General features: G+C 36.8%; 1 protein-coding gene across 20 annotated transcripts in view; it reads left to right on the top strand.

Moving 5' to 3' along the window:
* The window catches only part of TCF4 (transcription factor 4), a 351,743-nt gene that overhangs the window by 60,003 nt on the left and 274,723 nt on the right, over nt 1-17,017 (top strand). The window contains exon 1 of one of the 20 annotated variants that reach the window (XM_082699625.1): nt 13,536-13,553. The exons of the other annotated variants lie outside the window; for them this stretch is intronic. The gene's annotated coding sequence lies outside the window, so the exon portion shown is untranslated. Of the gene's footprint in view, nt 1-13,535; nt 13,554-17,017 lie in introns of those variants that run through there. 20 annotated transcript variants of the gene reach the window in all.

Below are 17,017 nucleotides of genomic sequence, written 5' to 3' on the forward strand. Positions count from 1 at the left end.
AACAGCTAAGACTAAGCTGACCTCGCACAGTGGAAGAGGGGAAGCGAGATCCAAGCTGGAGAAGGCAGAGCAACCTTGACCAACAGTCAGATCCCTTGTTAGACAAGAGTGATGTGTGCAGTAAAGTGAATTTTGTGTTTATGTTTCCTAAAGTGTAGCACGTTTCTTTCCTCTTTGTGGGTCTAAAGGTACACTGTTGAGTCTAGTGGAACTCCAAAGGGGCTACTGATGACACACAAAAATACTGTATAGTTGGTTGACAAAGGTACTTGGTAAGGTGTTATGAATGTCTTCATGATGTCAATGCTAGGATCTATAAAGGACAAAAAAATCCTAGAACACACATCTATGGCTCAGGAGCCTTGACCGTGTTTTCCCAGCACCTCCAGGAGAAGTGTGTTTGCAGATAATTATTATCAACAATAAGGACCACCAGCTGATTTTCTCTTTTCTCATTTCTCATTGTTCCTCCATGAAACTGGGGTAAACCGCATGGTGTAGTGCGGAGCTCACACAGACTGCTGGTTCAGCACTGAGGGCAAAGCAGTAATGAGTGAAGTTTTCCATCTCTGTACACATGAAGCTTGTTTACTGTGTGTACAAGCTGTGAGCCAGTGATCTGGGAATTGGGTTGTTAATCTAACTGGTTTTAGCATTTTTAATCATGTATTTTAATAGGGAGGTAACAGAGGGTAGGGGCCCCTTTGGCCTCTGGTGACAACAACAGTCGGTTTGGGGTTCAGGACTTAATGCAGTTATTTAACCTCATCTTACCTAATTTTCTAATCTATAAAATGGGGTTAATTATAGGTATGTTGCAGGGTTGTATTGGTGATTAAGTAAGGTAATGCATTTCAGGTTTCTACTGTGAATGGGACCCTCATATTTACTTTTCCTTATTTCTAAAAAGCAAAGTAAAATTGAGGGATTGGGAATTTTACCTACCATCTTTCATTTAGAATGTGATATTTCTCCAGTATGGTTAGAAGGATATTATTCTTTTAGAAGGTCATTGACCTTCAGGAAAAAAAAAAAAAAAAAAAACAACCCAGTCAGTCAAAGGTTACACGGAAATAAAAAGCAATGTCATTTAATTGTTCGTTTTGTTTTATTTTAGGAAGAGATTTGAAATGTAAACTCACTTGATTTGGAATTGATCAGAACATGTAACATTTTCTTCAGAAAATAAAAGAAATATTTTAATACTATACCTAAATGTGACGTAAAGGTTACCAAGGCTGGGTTTCTAGAGCCAATTAAGGGGAAATAGAGGAAGACAGTAGAGAGAGAAGGGGAAAACTGGTAGGGGCAGGTATGTAGGAGAAGGGTAAATCCATGCTTACACTTCAAGGCAGAGAGGGGGAGGGGAAGGAAGAGCCCAGGGAAAGGAAGAGAAAGGGCCCAGAAAGGTGAAAGGAGATGGGCTGGAAAAGTTCTGAAGCCTTAATTAACTGATCTTGTCACCCACAGCTGTTCATTTGAGTAGTGGGCCTCTGAGTATTATTCCTTTCTATCACTGCCTTTTGAAATGCTAATTAGATAATTGACCATTGTTCCCAGGTCTTCTGGTTACTTTTTATTCTTAAACTTTTAGAGACTAGTCCTTGAATGGGATCCTCGGAACCGCACACCAGATGGGAAATTATTCTCTGCCTGAGAGTTGCCAAATGCCCACCGCCGGACTGCCGGGGTCTGCGAAATCCAGCTGAGAGCTAGATCTAGCCTAAGGGGTGGTTAACACACTTCTTGTGAAAAGTCCTTCCTCAATGGGTTTTTTATTCCGTAATGGTGAAGGGGGCTGCCTTTTTATTTTACACTGATTTATCAGATGTACCCTGATCGATAACAGGGCTTCCTGACCATGAAAAGCTCATTTGGAGACGACCTACAAATGATCAGTAGGACATTTTCAGTTTCCTATGAAAGACAAGTGCAAGGGTTCATGGTTCCACTTCTACTTCTGCCCTCTTTACCTTGTAGTTGTTTTTGTTTTTTTTTTTTTTTTACAAAAATTGAATGAGACAGTGTGTGAAAGCACTTTGAAGACTGTTACACTTAGCACAAGTGTAAGATTGATTTTATTATCACTCCAGCTAATTATTGATAAGTACCAAGTGACAGTAATATATCTGTGACTCTTGCGGGAGAACACTCTTGACCAACAGGTCAGTATCTAGTAGAAGAGAGGCCAGTTCTACATATTTTACAGAGGATTAAACATTGTTTTTAGAAATATGCTCAATCTCCTATCACAGAACTTCACTGTGGTCTTGTGCTCTGTAGAGGCAATAAAATAGCGTGTCTATTCTTTTCTCTCTGATCGTTAAAAATGATTAAACTGGATGTTATAAAATTTATTTCATTGATGTCTTTTAAATTTCTTATGAATATTTAAATTTTCAGAAGCCTTATGAGAATAACTGACTTAGTTGTGGTCCTTTAACAGTTGGAATATTGATAGTGTTTGCCATTTTAAATTCAGGTGAACTGAAATTTTATTAATCTGGCAAGAATATCACAGAAAAATTCTTTCCCCTCAGGCTATTTTTCAAAAATACAAATGGTTTTTAAAGGAGAAATGTGTACATTGTGGAATATTTTACAAATAATGAAAAATAAAAAGTAAAAATAAAATTGTCTTTTAATAGTTAACCCTTACAATAGTGGATTGTGTTATCTGGTGGTCTTTAATCACACACACATATTAATGTAATTTTTAGATAATTTAGCTTTTGTTTATGGTTATATAATCTTTATTTTTGATTTTTGTATTTGTGCTTTTTTATTTTTTTATATTTGTAGTTTTTATTTTTTATGATTTTTATATTTGTGCTTTTAAAATTAAAATTAAACATCTCTGTCAGAGACACGTATTTTTTTCATGGGTTTATTTAACTAGTGTAGTTTTCCTGTTTTCTAATTTATTAATATATTTTTAAACTTCATTATTCTCTTGGTTTTCTGGGACCCATTTTCTAGAAGTCATTTTCCTTGAGTTGGCTTTTTAGTTAAATTATTTCATTACTTTTATTTTCCATGTTATGAAACTGTTCCAGACCATAAATGTGACTGCATCCAGTAAGTTTTGTTAATAGGAAATATTCTGCTGATATCTCATATTCTCACTGTTAATAGTTTCCCAATAGTTCCTATTAGTAGTTTTGTTTTCCTTTTAAAATACTTGCAGATTTGGAATGCCACTCATATTTCTAATAGATTATATCATCTTTGGCCTCTAAAATGTTCCTAACTGATTTCTAGGTTTATTGCGGTATGGTCAGTAAAGAAATAGTATCATTTCTTCTTAAAATTTATTACACCCTTGCTGTGTCTTAATAAATGAGGTGGGGAAATCTTTAATGGATATTTGAAAAGGAGGGTTATTCTCTATAATGTGCACTTTAATTTGCTTTTTAATTTTTTATACTCAACTGGATCTTTTGTAGACGTAGACAGATGTGTTAAATTCTTACCCCCAAAATGATTTTTCTGCCATTTTTCATGCCTAATCGTTTATGATAGCTACATGTTCATGACGGATTATATTTCCATCTCTGATCTTCAGTACTGCGTCTTTAGTTATTATTATCTTTTTCTTCCCTTTCTTTCTATTCTCAGAGAACTATTCAAGTTTATCATCTTCGTGCTGACATATTTTCTACAATTTTATGCAGATTTTAATTTTGTCAACACAGTTTTACTTTTCTGATGGTGTTTTATTCATCTATTTTATGCCTCTTTTCTCATGTTTTGTCTTGGCATCTGTTTGGTAGATATGCTCTATTTTATATAACCATCAAAGGTAATGCTTTCTAAAATATACTTTTATTTTTGTAGGTGAAAATGGTTTTCCAAGCCTGGTTTCTTTTGGGATCGGGAGAGTATGTCCACCTACATTTTAATTGGTAGATTGTTCTCTCCTCTTAGCACTTTTTAAGATAAGTTGAACTTTGGTAATTTCCAAACCCACTCTTCTTTAGGATGGCAGAGCAAACTACCTTTACTCTTTTCCAGCTAGCGCCCCTGCTAGTTTCTGCCAGTAGGAGGCACTAGAGAGAGAGAGAGGCTGGAAGGCTGGTAGAGCAAGAAGGAACTTCACAGTTCCTGCACTCCTCATCACCCTGGCAACATCAGCTGTTTCCATTTTCTTGTTTTTTTCCCCCTACATTTCTGAAATCAGCCTGCTCGTACTTCCTCCTCATTGCCTCCTTCCTGGCTTCGAGGCTCTACAAACCCACCCTCTTCCCTTTTTGTTCTTTAATCCATAGTGGCTTAAAGAACACAGTGATTTCAGAGTGCAATCTTTTTACATAAATTTTATGGTTAACTAGTAATAGGATAAAACTCAGAGCAATCTAAGAAAATTATGTTATGATTCGAACCTAATAAGTTCTGGGCATGGTAGCCATTTCCAGTTGACAGCTCTTGGGTGACTCTTACGTCTACACCAGAGAACTATAGATACGTTGCTCAAGCCACTCATCCGGCCATCCTGGTTCAGGAGGGGGGCAGTCTTCCATTAGTCAGCCTTCTAGAAACTTCCTTTAAAACTTAAGACTTCAGAAAGAGGATGATAATATACTGACGTTTCAGATCTTCAAAAAAAAAAAAAAAAAAGAACTATCTAATTGTTTATTGCCAAAATCCTTGATGTATCTTATAAATACCATATATGTCATACTTTATCAAGGGTAAAGCGTTGTTAAAATAACCTGTATCTTTTAGGGCGGGGGTGGATGGTTTAGCAAATAGCACATGGCCCTCATTAGCCAACTCTCAGTGGGGGAGCTAGAGAAATAAAGTAGAGATGAGAGTAAGCCAGCAGTTCTGGTGTGGTTTTCTTGGAGGACAGAGTAGGGAGGATACATGTGGGAGAAAGGAGGTATTATGTTGTAAAATTTGACTTAATGTGCAGTTTGCTTTTGGTGTTGCAAGGCAGTAAAGAGGCTTATTGACGGCTATATTTGAGGTCATTGCAGTGCATGAAATGTAAATCAAAGTGTTATTCCTCACTAGACGCTGAGAGATAACATTTACATAACATGCTTTTAAGGTAATGAGTTAAGTTCATTATTTCTTTATTACTGTAACTGTTTCAAGAAAGTTATTTCCATACTAAAAATACTTCCTCTCCTGCTTGAATCTGATTTGTCCTAATTTTTGCATGACGTTATAATCTATTGTTAGGAAATGATAATTCCATTTATTTTTGTTTCAAGGGGAAAATTGTTAACCAGCTGTTTCAATCTCTCCAAATAAACTTGCTTCCAGAATTCCTAGTAAGTAGCAACGCTGATTGATTGATAACGTTTCCCTGACCCTCTCTGCCTTGTCACTATGACATAGTGCAGAAACCAAATAAGAAATTTGAGCAAAGGAAAAGATCCCACGGCCTAGATATTTCACAACTAGATAATGGGACTGAATTATGAAGAATAGACTGAATGAAGAAATATCACAAATCCATAGTGGCTTAAAGAACACAGTGATTTCAGAGTGCAATCTTTTTACATAAATTTTATGGTTAACTAGTAATAGGATAAAACTCAGAGCAATCTAAGAAAATTATGTTATGATTCGAACCTAATAAATGGCGGCCTTTCCTCTGCTCTTCTCTTTAACCTACCTCTTGCTATTTTTTGAATGATCAGATTCTCTTTAACCAGGTCTTTGATTGTAACTAGAATGGTGTGTTCCTGTTCAAAAGTGGCATCTTCATTTATAAATTCACAGAATATGATCTTCAGGGAAAAAAAATGTAACTCAGCTTTGCATGGTTTACATAATGTGATAGTCTCATATTTACTATGTGGTTAACAAGAAATAACTGTTACCAACAAAAATCAGGGAATTTAAAAACAAGGAACATTTTGCTTGGGAGCCTATGTATATCTCTATATAAATACATATAGACATCTATAAACATCATCGATCCTACTCATATGCCCATGCCATATATATGTGGATGTGGGATGATGCTTGTTTTTATATATACAAGTCTATATTTATATAGCTGAAGAAGTGAAACATATTGCTTTTTATTTAAGTGACTCAGTGCGTTTATAGACAAGCTTTATTTTATAGCTCTTTATCAAGGCCGGGATGATTAAATATTACTAATGATTTGGTCTTCTGATAGTCAGAGTTGGATGGGTAAGTCGATTCCTAGAGGCATTCCTGTGATATCAGTCCCTTTACGTTGGGTAAAGAATCTCTAGGAAAATTCTTATTCTTTGACAGAAATTAAAGTTTGCTTTAGGTAACTTGATATATTTGAATTATTCATTTATGACATTGCTTCCAATTTTTATGAGTGTGTTTGTAATTGGGGGGAGGGCCTTTAGGGGATGAGAAGGTGAAGGGATTAAGAGAGTCTCGTGAGCACTGAACTGCCAGTCCCCTGGTGAATTGTAGAGGGAAGAAGCGAGGCCCCAAATTTCTATCTTTTCACAATTATTTAGTAAGCACAGTTCATACTTTATATTTTCTGTAGAGTATTTTTAACAGCTTGCCGTTGTAGTTGGGAAATGACACTTACCTGGATTTTCTCAGGTTCTTTATTTATGGCATCAGTGGGGACTGCTGCTAATTAGCTATAGAGGAGACAGTGAGGATACACGTGTACTAAGCCGGAAAATTCCAAGAAGAATGCAAAGGCCCTAGAATGTCTTAGTGCAGAGACATGTGAACGGTATCTACAGTAGCACCATTCTGCCTTATGAATTTATAAAGGTGGGTTTTTTTTTTTTTTTTTTTTTTAGGTTCTGAAATAAAAAAGTATTCTCACATTTCTCAAATTTGCTTAAGTACCTCAGAGAGAGTTTTGGATCCCATGTGTTTTAAAGCTGTGTAATTGAGACAGTCGGAGTAGTAGTTTCTCAGCATGGAACCCATCTTAACTTTTTCAAGATGGAAGATCTTGTTGGGAAGCTTTGAAGTTGTTGATAATGTTGCCACTATAGTTTACTTTCACACCCATCCCCCTTGTGTGAAACTGTTGGAGCTCTGACTAGTGCCACTCTAATCGTATCATGTGCTGAGTTTGGGTTGAATGCTTGATATTGCATATTCGGATATGTGTAAATGGGTAATAATACAGGAAACTAAGTCTTCATTTTCAAGAACCTGTGGTGACATTTCTCTTTATTAAAATGTTGGATAATTGTCAGAAAATGCAGAACAAACAAGCTGAGGACCCTGACACTTTTTTCTTTATTCCCTCAAATTTGATAAACGTTAAAAACAAGATTTATCACAGCAAGTCCTTAATGACTATTAAACACTTTTTGTGTTACCAAATCAAATTTTGATTTTTGTCAAATGACCTACATCATGTTCACAATTTCCCTGTACTAATGCTCACCCTCACCCCTGCCAGCTTTGTGTCTTTCCATCTGCCTCTCCAGCTCGCTCCCCATCCTACTCTTTGCTCCAAGAGGCTAACCTTTAACAATTGTGCAATCTGACTCTTTCTCTCCGTCTTCTGGTTGGATGTGGCTAAAGGGAAGCCTCATCTTCCTCTTCACTTTGATTAGAGACTTTTTTTTAAATGACAATATATTGTTTTAGGCATAGATGGGATTAAACTAAAATTTACTGAGCATTTTCTGTGAATAGTTTCCATACTTTCAGACATGTCATGTTACAAAAAAAATTTAAGCAGACTTCAGTGGCTTCATTTGAAAGTCAGGGATACTGGAGCTCATGGGTGGCTCAGTTGGTTGGGTGGTCCTGTTCTTGATTTGAGCTCAGGTCCTTGTCTCAGGGTTATGGGATTGAACCCAGAGTCTGCCTCCACACACACTCCCCCCACTACACACACACACACACACACACACAAACACATACACACCATACACACACTGCACCACTATTCTATGGAAACTTCTATTAAAGCCAACTTGACTCTTTAAATCACCGTGCCTAATTTGCTTGTATCATTTATTATCTTTAACCTCCTCTTTCTGGGAAGGGGAGCTTCTCATGTTCCCCATGAGTCTTTTTCCCTTTATCTTCTGGATCACCAAACTCCCCTTTTCTCCTGGCATGCACACCAACTTTTGAGATGAGCTTCCACCTTTGTTTTGCTCTTTCCTTTACACAAACAAGTGTTTTCATGTCACATTCTTTATGTACTCTACCACGACCTGGCTTTTTTCCACCACACTTCCCAGAAATTCCATAATAAGGTTTCCAGTGACATGTCAAGTTGATAGGCTTTGGCCTTTCTACTGCTTGACATCTTTAAAGACTTGTACTCCGGACCACGTAACTTCTTCCCTAAGTCTTACTGCCTTTCAAGACTCACTTATGGTCCACCACTTCTGGGGAGCATTTCTTAACACTGAGACTAATTTGGCTGCCCATCCAGTTTATTGTCTTATCTTCCGGGGTCTATGCCATCGTAATAGTTATCACACGTGCTGAAGTGTTTTGTCTTGCTGATTGAACTATAGTTTATTTGAGGGTCAGAATCATGTCTTTCCATGGGTTTTATATTCTAAGTTCTCTTCCTACCTGGGACTATCTCACTTTTTCTCTCCCATCTACTTGCCTGCCTTTACTGGGTTTTTTAATTGTTGTTTGCTGAGCTCCTATTATTTATGTATACCATTACTTATGCCTGTTATTTATGCCATTCTTTATGCTAAGTGTTGGTGATACAGGGTTAATAAACAGGAGGTAACTGCTTTCTATGGGGTTTATAGTCTGCTTCTAAATTTAGGCACATTTTTAATCTTGTTCGGCTTGTTTTCATCCTTAGAAACATAACATTTGGGGTGCCTGGCTGGCTCAGTGGGTTAAGCCTCTGCCTTCGGCTCAGGTCATGATCTCAGGGTCCTGGGATCGAGCCCCGCATTGTTGGGGGGGGTTCTGCTCAGCGAGGAGCTTGCTTCTCTCTCTGCCTACCTCTCTGCCTACTTGTGATCTCTGTCAAATAAATAAATAAAATCTTTAAAAAAACCACATAACATTTATAGGCATATATAGGGCAGGATGGATCAAATGATTACATTTATTAATTGATTAACATTGTGCCTGGCACATAATTAATATGCAATTAGCATTATATGTTAATGTTAAGAAATCTTATATCACATATGCATTATGCATATATCAGATAATAAATGAATTATATCAATACATATAAATTGTGTTATCCTCTAAATGTTACAAATAAATTGTAAATAATACATCAATTGCTTTGCACGTCAGTATATTTTCACATTTATCCCTTTTACAAAATCGTATTTTTTTTTTCTTTTGTTCATTTGCTGTTTTTTACTTACAAAAAGCTTCTGTCTATTAAAAATTCAGTGCTAAGGCTGTCTGGTGCAAAGTTCACCATGGAATAGGCTTTCATCGTAATGAACCTGTTAAGAACCAGTTTTAGAGGGAGGTAGTAGCCACCATGTGTTTCCTTAAAAGTTTCCTGTTTTGTGACTTACTTGGATGAACTGCCATCACTTTCTTGGCTTCACTGGGTTAGTTTTCAGGTGTTCTGGTTGGCCGTGGGTACTGATTGGCATGGTACTGTGTGTGATCGTCTTGTGCGTGCATGCACACATATTTCCAAACACATGCTCAGTGACCTGGAGAGAGACGTACCATGATATTCCTGTACCATGATATTCCTGTTGTTATGTCGTCACCGCAGGACGCCACCAGAAGAGTGAGGGAGAACGTCAGTATTCATTAATTTGGTGCAATCAGAGAACATTGACAAAGGGGCAAAGTAAGGGAAATCTGAGAAGAGCTGGAGGATAGCAGAGAAATCTGGTGGTTTGCAGAATGATCTTTGATCTTTCAGAGGAGGAATACGTATCAACAGTTTATCTATGCGAAAGAATTTACATGCAAAGCAAATGAAGAACATAGATCTTACTTATCTTTGTAGATTATAGTTTGGTCTTGGATAAAGGAAAAGCCAGGCATCTATAAAAGGGGATTTACATGTTTATGCTAACTCAATTAGCATTAACAGGGGCTACCAAAGATGCTGGCTGCCTAGCCTCAAACTTACATGCATACATAGTTTCTAAGACAATAAAGAGATTTTCAAAAATGTTACATAAAGAAGAATTATCAAACATGTGGCTCTGTTTTAAAATTTAAAAAAATTGTGTTCTGAAATATTACTTCTGGAATAAGTAGGGTATTTTTTTTAATAGAAGAAGACAGAATTGTATCTTACAGCCATTAAAGCTTATTGCATTTTTTCCAAATTTATAGTCGAATGTCATGTAAATGTTCTTTAACAAACTGAAGGATGCGTTTGTAGTCTAAATGGTAGCTTTGAGAATAGTTAGTTAGATATTTATGGAAAAATTTTAAGAAGCAATGTGAATTTAAAATTATTCAAAAATAGATATTGGTTCGGAAAACTAGACTCCTTCACTATTTGGTGATGTAGATTCTGACTCATTCACACAGACATTGTGGTACCTAAAGTGTTGCAAAATTGGACATTTATATGGAGATGGGCTATTGGTTAAAAAAAAGAAAACAGGCTGAGGGCTGGGAAGGATAAGGAATGAGTACAGTTTTTAAAAAATGAGCTCTTTGTCTTATATCCTTCATCATGCCTAGCTCTCAGAGAGGTTTTGTCCAGTGAGAATAAAGAGCCCATGGGAATTACCCAGGAATCACCCTCCACTAAAAGGGATAGTTTTACTTCAGTGAGCAAGGGTGGGACCAGAAGTCTGCAATAGTCAATGCTGCTTTTTTCTCCTCCTCCTGCCAGGTGAACATTTGCATATTTAGAATGCTGACTCATTGAGGGAATCACAGCCTTGCTGAAATCCATAAGGTGATGCCTCTTTATCCTCTGTTAGGGGTTTTATCTAACATGAGGGCAGCAGTTAGATTACAGGGGTCTGTTCCCCGTTTACCCACTGGCCTGATGCTCAAGGCCAGTTGCCTTTCCCCGCTATCATCTTGCTGATTATACTCACTCCGGCCCTCAAGCCCTTATCTGCCTGTTGAAATCTTACTCGTTATTCAAAGCCATGCCAATGCCTTCTCTAGACATGATCTTTCTCATCTGTGAACTTTTATAGTGTTTATTGTATCTGTTATGACACTTACTACATTTCCTTTTAATTATTCTTTTCACTTTTTATTTGAAAAAAATTTCAATGCCTATAAAATAAAGATTAGTAGAATAAACTCCCATGTATTCCTCGAATAGCTTCCACAATTATCAACATTCTGCCATTTAAAAAAATCACCTATATGTCCCATTTCCCACTCCACTTGATTTTAATTAATTTTGAATAATAGATTACGAGATCCTTAAAGTCAGGGACCAAATACACATATGTATATATACAGTACACACTATACTATGTAGTTTATATTAATATACATAGTATATAGTATGTCATGTATACTAATATATATACTACAGTATGTGGGGTATACTAATGTATACATTATTCAATTTTGTTCTGATCATAAATATATCCTCATTGTAGAGATATGCAAAGTTAATATTTGGAACACTGTGTACATTCCAGTTTTTGTCTTAAAAAACTTAATATGAAATTTCTATGTTGCTTTTAAAAAAAAATTATTTATTTATTTGACAGACAGGGATCACAAGTAGGCAGAGAGGCAGGCAGAGAAAGAGAGAGAGAGAGAGAGAGAGAGAGAGAGGAGGAGGAAGCAGGCTCCCCGCTGAGCAGAGAGCCTGATGTGGGGCTCAATCCCAGCACCCTGGGATCATGACCTGAGCCAACGGCAGAGGCTTTTAACCGAGTCGGCCACCCAGGCGCCCCTCTATGTTGCTTTTTAACTGAATATTTTACTATGAGCATTTTTTGGTATCCTTGAGTCTTTTTGAAAACATGATCTTTTAAAGGCAGCATACTATTCCATCATATATAGGTCTTCCATAATTTAAAGTTTCTTACTGTCGACCATAGTCTTGAACATACTTGTACATAAATACTTGTTCTCATTTGCAGAGGTATTGTTAGGATAGTTTCCTAGGGAATTGTTAGGTGAAAGGCTCTTCACGTAGCTTGCCAAACTGTTATCCAGAAAAAACTGTGCCAATTTGCATTATTTTTATCTTATTAACTTGGTAGTTGAAAAATGGTGTCTGATTGTGTTCTTTTTTAAAAAATGGCATTTTTATGGGTTATTAGTGATATTGGGCATGTTTCATGTTCAGAATTCTTATTTTATAAGCTAAATAAGGTGTTACCTAAAATTGCGGTAAATGGTACATGCCGTTTAGTGCTTTGCAGCAATGATCAATTATTTTTAGTATTTCACAAATCAGCTTTTGCTGTCTTTGGAACTAGAATGTCTCTCTAAGTGCAAATTATGTTAGTTGAGAGTTGGTCTTATTTTATTTTTTGAATATTATTTTTCAAAATTGTCACTGTAATTTTCCCTTTACATCATATAACTTTATTGAGAAATGTAATTTTATCTGGAATTCTTTAGGTTAGGCAAAAATTCTTTGTCCAAGAAATATGCTCTCTGGTCTTGCTAAAATTGTAGGTTTTTAAAAAAAATCATTTATTTACGTAAAAATTTTAAATCAGTCATTGTATTCTACTGAATTTAGAGTACATTTAAACTTATTCTGGAATGAATTTAGAGCTCTGTTTTTAAAGCGCTTAGTGCAATTTGTATATCCAGTAAAATAAAAGGTGCCATTTTCAACACTGAGTTTTTACATGCTAAGATTGTTCTTTTGCTGTATGAAATTTCCAAACCCCAGCACAGGAACTGAATGGAAACACTTACATTAATAAACTATTGTAGGTAAATATCTTGAGTTTCAGGAAAAAAGCAGAGAAGGCTATTGGGGTTGTTTTATTACCTTGCTCTAGGTTATAAATCCAAAAGTAAAACTACCCTTTTATTAAAATCTCCTGTCCTTAGTTACTTCTAAACAAATCATACCTTGCCTGAGCTATGTTCAAATATGTTGCAAACCAATTTACTGTGTTGCATTGAAAAATAGTATTAAAAATATATGTGTTATGTGGAGTGGACACTCCACAGATCTACCCAGACATCAACAGGATATTATTGCCCCAAAGAAATGACGACAGTTTGCCAGCTTGATGCTTAGAGGAAGGAAATTTACAAACATCTCCAAGAGAGGCATGTTGAACGGTTGAAGGAAATGAGGCACGTCCTGCTTTTATTGTGCTTATTGGAGTGGGATTCCCAGAAGACTGAACAAGGCTGTCCTGAGACCTCTGTTTGGCAAAGATCTTGTTGACTCATATTTTATTTTTGTTTCGGTAAAGGTCTGCTATTGTTCCCATTTCTAATGTAGCTCATAAACACACAGCCAATATCATTTCCCCTTCTTTGGACTGATGTATACAAATAAATGAAATTCTACCGTCATCATTAGCTTGTATTCTGTTTCCATGAAGCAAAGAGTAACACGGAGGTCTCCGTGCAAGAAAGACCCTTTAAATAGAGAACTTCGAAAGTTTGTGAACTTCTATTTTAGAGTTTTAATCACCAGATATGTTGGGGGAATTTATTACTTCCTATTCATATGGCAGAGGAGAGCAGAGGTAAATATTTACCTACCTTGTATTTTGAAAGCTTAGCTTTGTTGGAAAAGTTTGATCTGTTGACTTCTGAATCCTCTACTTAAAAGTTGAATCACTGGACATTTTTAACTGTGATAGTTAGAAAGACTTCTAGTTTGAAATGCCTGGTTTTGAAACTCAGACTCATGTCATCCTTTGATGTTTTTAAATTTTTCTATCAACTTGTACACCTATATCTGAGAAAGTAGTGGGAAATATTATAAACATTTCTGCTTTTTAAAATCTAACTTTTTTCGTTGTATCTCTCAAAATGCAGATGAGTGTCATAACTCTTTAGACAGAGAAATACCCCATGGAAGTTTTCCTCGGTCTTCTGGAGTGACTCAATCAGTCTGAGGGACAGACTGAGGGCTATATCTGGAGTTTGGGTTATGAATTTGTACCCTTAGCTTTGAGTCAGAAGATGTGGTTACTCTCAGTCTTATTTATTGAGTGACATTGCATAGACCCTCAGGGGAGACTTGGCTTTTGTTTAGAAGAAATTTAAAGGAGAAAAACATGCAAAAGAAAAATAGTGTGAGAAAGCAGAAGGCTAGTGTTTGTTACCAATCTGGTTTTGCTTTCATTTCTCTTAGTTATCCCTTAGGGTTATTGCTTTAGATAAATTTCCCAGTCATTTTAATGTATGGAAAATTCCAAAGGGTATCATTTCAACTCTTCAAAAGTATGTTTCAGGGGGAAGATAGGAACTGACCCCTGAAGGAATTTCCCTGGCTGGAGTCCTAACATTTTAAGTTCCTGTGATTTTCACCCTCTTTTCCTTTTATTTTTGGCTCAGACCCCCCGGTAATGTCTGATTAATAGGATTCCAATGAGAGACAGGTTTGGGTGATATGTAAGGGTCTAAGGTGCTTCTGAATCAGGATTTTGAGGAGCGATGTTAAGGTAGAGGTAACTCTCTATTGTCTTAGTGCAAAAGGACAGAGGATTTGGGGATACTTACTTTGGGTATCACTTTAAGCAATTAGAGATTTGCCTCTGATGACCTGGATGGTCTTTATATTATTTGTTGGGGGGAGTCATTCCCTCAGCCTTCCAGTTTCTAAAAGAACTCAGTTTGGTTTATAACCTTGAGGGCTTCTTTTGCACACTAGGTTGTCAGGGAACCTCAAGTATTTTCTGAGTAGTTTTCTACACTTTGAATTAAGGCTATAAAAATAAGAAGTAGTACCAGCCTGTGCACGGAGTATGTGTGTATGGGGATGTGTGTATGTACACGTGTATGCTTTTCGTTGCGGACTTGCTTGCTTTTAGGTAAGTATAATTGTAGCAGAGAGTAACCTAGGTAATATCAAGCAAGGCTTTGGAGATCTTAGTTCTATAGTAATATGATTTTAAAAACTGTGCTGTGTCTAACATTGCTTCACAAAATCCACAATAACTTGGGTATAGTAAATTGACAGTCCCTTTTTAAAAAAATATATTTATTTCACAGACAGATATCACAAGTAGGTAGAGGCAGGTGGGCGGGGCGGGGGGGGGGCAGGGAGAGGCAAGCTCCCTGCTGAGCAGAGAGCCCGTGCAGGGCTCCATCCCAGGACTCTGGGATCATGAGCTGAGCTGAAGGCGGAGGCTTTAACCCACTGAGCCACCCAGGCGCCCCTTGACAGTCCCACAGTCCCTTCTTAATGTTCCTTGAATACTTATAGAAGTAAGACACATATAGACACACTTTAATTCTGATTAATCTAATTTTTGGTGTGAAATATTCAAAGGTCAGCAACTGGAACTCAGAAATGGAGTATTTTTCTTGTTTAAAATGCATTAAGATTTAATAGCATGCAGACACTCTTACTGCAATTTTTGAGGGAAGATTTACTCTGAGGTTTACTCCAGATCATCTGTTTTAACAGTTAATCAAAATACAATTCAAGTTTGGTTTGGTTTTTTAAAACTCGGCACATAATTTTTAAAAAGTAAGCAGATTTCTCCCATAAGTTGTGAAGATTTTTGTAGCATGGCAATTTTGTTACTCGTCGATTGTTATTGTGTTCTCAGGAATAAGAAGGTATGAGCAGCAACAATACTTACTGTGTACGTTTCTGGACTTACTGTGTACGTTTCTGGTATTTAAAAATGAAGCCTGAAGTGTTCAGTGGGAAGGGCGAGCTTCAAATCTCAGCTCTACCACTTCTACCTGGAAGCTGAACAACACAATTACTTAATTTCTCTGTAAAACGAGGGTATTACAAGTACCTACTTCATCAGCTGGTGAGAGTTAAGTTAGTTAATACACTGAAAGCATTTAAAACAGTGTTTAACTCACAGTAACTTCTCAACACATGTATTCAAGATCTTATCAGGATCAAATTTAGAGAGGAAAAACTTAATGGGGCCGTTTCTCAGTTATTAGGAATTCTCATTACATTTGAAAATTCAGTGAAATACTGACATTCAGAAATGATTCTCTCCCATGCTGGTAGTAGAATTGCTGTATCTTTGTGCACATGTGTATCATAATGTGCATTGTTCTAGCTGATGTTTTTCCATTGGACATTTGGCTTCATCTTACAGAAGGAAAACAACGGTTTTAGAATCTGGATGCTACCAGAGGATTCTAATTTTTTTTTTTTTTTTAATCCAAATGCTGATTCTACCTGGGAATTGGGAGGTGGTGGCCACAGCTCTTTCTGGGTTTGTTGAAGTTCTACTTATGAGAAAGTAGCTGAATCTTTTCTGCCAAGAGAGGAAGTGCTGTTTTATTACAGAATCACGTGGGTTGACGATCATTGAACCAGAGAGAAAAACTGCTGCTGTTCGATGTCCATTACAAGTGATCAGTCTTTCTAGATCTGGAACAATGATTTAAAAAAAAAAAAAAAAAAGACCCAGTTTTTAAGTAAAACTGAAATTTAAGGGTTTAGCCTCAGAATCTCCAGTCTTTGAAATGGGAGGAACAAGCTTTCCAGGTTCTAGCCCACTCTTTCACTTCACCGGTCAAGAAGCCCGGGTGTCTCTATGGGGTTTCCGCGTTGGACTGCCAGCTCTAGCCCTCAGACCAGCTGAATCCAGGCCTGGGGTTCCTTCCGTGTGAACGCGCTTTGTTTTCTCCCCTCGCCCCCACTCACACTTTCATGAAATAAACCTACTCTCTTACCATTGTCGTAGTTAAGCACAGAGACTAGATCTGTACGTTCTGGGTTTCGAAATTGGTTTCCCATGTCATAGTGACTTGCTCTAGCAGCTGTCTCTCAGTTTCCTTATCTGTGCTGCAAGGGTAATAATTTTATAGAATTACTGTGAAGATTAAATAAGTTATTTCTGGTCAGTTGCTTACAAGAATACTTGGCATACGTGTAAGCTATAATAATAGTTATCGTATTATTAATGATTATATAATAATTATTTTACTATTAGCGATAATATATTGTCTGTAGACACTTTAGCTAGCTTTCAAGATCGAACAGACTACAATAAAAAGGTGG

The sequence above is a fragment of the Mustela nivalis genome (genome assembly GCF_964662115.1).
Source record: "Mustela nivalis genome assembly, chromosome: 14".
In the NCBI taxonomy this organism is placed as follows: Eukaryota; Metazoa; Chordata; class Mammalia; order Carnivora; family Mustelidae; genus Mustela; species Mustela nivalis.